Genomic DNA, 5,128 nt, shown 5'->3' with positions numbered 1-5,128 from the left:
CTTAGGCAACAAGTATCAATCCATCAATTGTATTTATTGAGCACTTACTGAGCAAAGAGTACTGTACTAAGCATTTGGGAGAGTACAATATAACAGTTGGTAGACACATTCCCTTCCCACAACAAGCTTACAGTATCATTTCAGGTAGGAGATGATTTGATTTGGATTCATCCAAGGAACTTTGACTTTGTAAATAGGGAAGCAGCGAAGCCCAGTGGAAAGTGCACAGACCTGGGAATCAGAGGGCCTGGGTTTTAATCACATACTTTACACTTGTCTTCTGTGTGACCTTGGGCAAATTACTTAACTTCTCTGTGCCTCAATTCCCTCATCTATACAATAGGGATTCAATACTTGTTCCCTCTCCTACTTAAACTGTGAATCTCATGTGGGACCCACTTTCAGTTCTTGTCCCACAGTAAGTACTTTGCAAATGTCACAATTATATTTTATGATTTCCCCTTGATACCCACTTTACTGGAATTACAACACTCACAGTACCACCCAGACAACTCTCTATTAAAATGATTCTTTGAAATATTATAATTCCTCACTCTGTTAAAATATGCTTTGTTTTCCCTTCACATTTACTGTATCTGATTTGCAGAGTGCTAAACAATGATCTAAGTGTACAAATAAAAGCTATGACTCAGTTTACTGAATGATACATTACTACTTTTAATGTAAAGAAAAAGGTGTCTGAATAGTTCAGCCACATCTTCCTACAAATGCACAAAACCATCAGTTATCTTACTGGGCTTAGTGAAATGACTGATGGTCAATCTGTGAAATGAAATATATTTCATTTATAAAATCATTGAAAGACATCAGGAGAAAATCTTGATAGTCTCATTATATGAACTAAAAGTGTTTTTCATGGTTTTAGGAAATCAAACATTCTTCCAATTACCATTAATTGGATGACCAATATTTAAACTATTGCTTGAATTCATTTTGGACACAATTGTCTTTTCATCTTAAAAAGTGAACAATAATAGACATGATTGAGTAATCTTTCAGAAGACATTATATTATTAATCAAAAAATATGTATACAGAGACCCCTGCTATAACACTCTTCATTTAGTTTTCTTTTGCATTAGCCTTATTGAATTTGAATGCTGGTATTTATTAGAGTATTCTGACATTCTTATGTCACAACATGCGTTTAGGGAGGTTAAAACCCATTCAGTAGCTTTTGGTGCCTTAGATGCGGTGTCTGCCAACTCGGGTACATTTTTATACTGTCTTCTCCCGAGTCTCAATACAGTTCTCTACACATAGTAATAGCTCAATATACATGATCGATTGATCAATAAATAACACTTTGAAATTAAATATTTCCATATATACAAGTAAAAATATATAGTGTTATATTGATGGTATGCATTTGTATTGGTCTCTAATTTTAAAGTTATATTTATTGATCTCACATTTTAAAATACATTGATATCTTGGTCAATTCCTTGGATAATAATAATAATAATAATAATAATAATAATAATAATAATGGCATTTATTAAGCACTTACTATGTGCAAAGTACTGTTCTAAGTGCTGGGGAAGTTACAAAGTGATCGGGTTGTCCCACGGGGGTCTCACAGTCTTAATCCCCATTTTACAGATGAGGTAACAGGCACAGAGAAGTTAAGTGACTTGCCCAAAGTAACACAGCTGGCAATTGGCGGAGCCAGGATAAGAACCCATGACCTCTGACTCCTAAGCCTGTGCTCGTTCCACTGAGCCACACTGCTTAAGTGATGGAGCCAAGATTAGAACAATCTACCATCTCAGGTCATGTTTGGTGTTTGTTGCTGGGAGCACTTGTACAGGCTGTAAGAACATACTTAGTGTAGTGCAACAATAAGTTTGTCCCATGACTTTAGCAGGAAGCTTTGTGGGCATTTTCCCAGAATTTCCAATGAAGTCAGGGGGCATCACGACATATAATCCATGTTTGGTTTTATTCATTCATTCATTCATTCAATCGTATTTATTGAGCGCTTACTGTGTGCAGAGCACTGTACTAAGTGCTTGGGAAGTACAAGTTGGCAACATATAGAGACAGTCCCTACCCAACAACAGGCTCAGAGTCTAAAAGGGGGAGACAGACAACAAAACAAAACATGTGGACAGGTGTCAAGTCGTCAGAACAAATAGAATTAAAGCTAAATGCACATCATTAACAAAATAAATAGAATAGTAAATATGTACAAGTAAAATAAATAGTGTAATAGATCTGTACAAACATATATACAGGTGCTGTGAGGAGGGGAAGGAGGTAGGGTGGGGGGGATGGGGAGGAGGAGAGGAAAAAGGTGATCTAAAAAGGTTTTAGATCCAGCATCATGGTTTCTGAACTAGCCTTGACCCATTTGAGGATTTCTGCATCAATGCAAGGCAGCTTTCTGGAAGAAATATCTCCTGACTGTAGCAAATAGGTTTTCCAGCATCTGAATTCCTGATATTGAGCTCTGTTCACTAGGGGGTTTTGTGCCTCAGTCTTCTGAGTGTAAAATCACAATGACCTCTTGTTTTCTGTGTCAGCAAAAAACGTTAACAATTGACTAGAACCAGGCAGCCCACCCCTGGCCACACCTATTTGAAATGTAGACACTAAGAAATTTAGTGTCTAACCAGATATATCCTCCATATTAACCAGATTTTTTAACTAGTCGAATACAAATACATTACACTTATTCTTTGCCTTGTTTTTTAAATGTGAGTGCCTCTTTGACTATTGAATAATGGGTTATGTTATGTTTTATGTTATGTTTTCATTTCTGGGATTTAATTTTTTTCCTATTAAGCCTTTCATTTTTCTCAGATGTATTTACAAAGTTATCTTGTTTCCTTACTTGGACCAGAACACCAAGTTAGCTACGAGAGTGCACTAAGTGTAACTTTCCAGCAGTGAAATGCTTGAGCAGCCAGAATTCATGGCTTGCTCGATTGTAACAACTCAATATATTTTCAGCATTACTTTAATGATACAATCTTCTACTATTTTTCAGAAGAGATGAGAATTGTGTGAACATCGGACAGGTTTTATTCATATTTTTATCCAGTTTTCAACATAATATTTAGGTTTATGTAAAAGTTAACTATTTTAAAACCTATTTGTAGCAAGGATTCAATATGGTCCACTAATATAGAAGCAGCATGGCTTAGTGGAAAGAACCTGGGCTTGGGAGTCAAGTGAAGTGGGTTCTAATCCCAGCTCTGCCACTTATCTGCTCTGTGACCTTGGGCAAGCTATTTACCTTCTCTGTGCCTCAGTTACCTCATCTGTAAATTGGGGATTAAGACCATAGCCCGACGTGGGACAAGCTGATTAGCTTGTATCTACCCCAGTGCTTAGAACATAGTATGTGCTTAACAAATACCACCATCATTAGTATTATTGCTAATTTTTAGCTGGCAATTGAAATCATTATCCTTTGCCTCTTCTCCATCATAAGTGCAGCGTGGCTCAGTGGAATGAGCATGGGCTTTGTAGTCAGAGGTCATAGGTTCAAATCCCAGCTCGGCCACTTGTCAGCTGTGTGACTTTGGACAAGTCACTTAACTTCTCTGTGCCTCAGTTCCCTCATCTGTAAAATGGGGATGAAGACTGTGAGCTCTACATGGGACAACCTGATCACCTTGTAACCTCCCCAGCGCTTAAAACAGTGCTTTATGCATAGTAAGTTCTCAATAAATACCATTATTATTATTATTATCCTGACATTAAGTGCTCACTGTGTGCAAAGCAATCAATCAGTAGATCAGTTGTATTTACCGAGCAGAGCAGGACACTGTTCTAAATGCTTGGGAGAGTAAAGTAAAATAGTGTGGGTGTTTATTTTTATGCTATTTGTTAAGCTTTTACTGTGTGCTAAGCATTGTATTAAATGCTGGTGTAGATACCAGCTTATCAGGTTTGTCACAGTCCCTGTCCCACATGGGGCTCAAGGTTTTGCAGCTTGTCTTAGTAGAGAAGCAATGTGGCTTAGTGGAAAGAGCCCAGGCTTGGAGTCAGAGGACGCAGGTTCTAATCCCACCTCCACCACTTTCTTGCTGTGTGCTCAGCACATAGTAAGCACTTAACAAATACCATTATTATTATTATTATTGATTGATGAAAAGGAAAATAGGGGTTGGAGAGGGTAGAGCTAGAAAGTGTTGGATGGTCTCTCTTTAACTATTCCTTGCTGTTTGTTTCTATCTGACCCACCACAAAGCAAATAGCCCAGTAGTCAGCACCTAATAAGTGTCTAACTAAAATGAGAATCAATCCACTGCAAAATTAAATACCTAGAAGGGCCAATAGCCCAAGTTCTTCCAACAATCATCACAATCCTGTCAGAAATGGAACAACAGTTAATCGGTCTGATTCAGAACCGACGTTTCTTAAAACCCCGTAGGAAAACTTAAGCTGACTGAAGCAACGTAGCAGGATCAGACTGAGCGTGTCTTGTCTTATGCCGTCGAGTCATTTCTGACCCATAGCGACACCACGGACACATCTCTCCCCGAATGCTCCGCTCTCCATCTGCAATCATTCTGGTACTGTAGCCATAGAGTTTTCTTGGTAAAAATAAGGACAAGGTTTATCATTGCCTCTTCTGCACGGTAAACTTGAGTCTCCAACCTCGATTCTCTCCCTTGCCACTACTGCCCAGCATGGGTGAGTTTTGATCTGTAGCAGATTGCCTTCCACTCGCTAGCCACTGCTTAAGCTAGGAATGGAATGGGTATGCCTCTGCTTGACTCTCCCTCCTGTAGCCGAGACCGGTAGAGTACTGGAAACTCTCCAGGTGTGACCCTGAGAGGGGCAGACTGAACTACTTATTCTTAAATAAAAGCAGTTTCTCATAGAGCCAGAAAGCAGTTTTGATGATCATGTATGCAACTGCTTTCCCATTTACATATTTGAAGAGAACAATTATCCCCAGGCATCTGACTAGAATGGAAGAGTCATATTGAAAGTAATGTATATATATTATGTATGTATAAACATATTATATATGTATTATAATATATCATATGTTTATTCAGACTGATGAATTAGGCTTTATAATGCAATAAAGTAGAACAATATTATTATTTCTAAGTACAGAATTGAGCTCGGAAAAGAATCTCTCATTC

At 38.1% G+C, this 5,128-nt stretch overlaps 1 non-coding gene across 1 annotated transcript; it reads right to left on the bottom strand.

Annotated features, from left to right (window-relative positions):
• Positions 1-4,677: 4,677 nt before the first annotated feature.
• On the bottom strand, positions 4,678-4,815 carry LOC119938938. The gene has a single exon (XR_005454622.1). It is a non-coding gene; the product is annotated as a small nucleolar RNA SNORA7 (small nucleolar RNA).
• Positions 4,816-5,128: the final 313 nt, after the last annotated feature.

The sequence above is a fragment of the Tachyglossus aculeatus genome, chromosome 16 (assembly GCF_015852505.1).
Source record: "Tachyglossus aculeatus isolate mTacAcu1 chromosome 16, mTacAcu1.pri, whole genome shotgun sequence".
In the NCBI taxonomy this organism is placed as follows: domain Eukaryota; kingdom Metazoa; phylum Chordata; class Mammalia; order Monotremata; family Tachyglossidae; genus Tachyglossus; species Tachyglossus aculeatus.
This window is presented reverse-complemented; position numbering and strand designations above follow the sequence as displayed.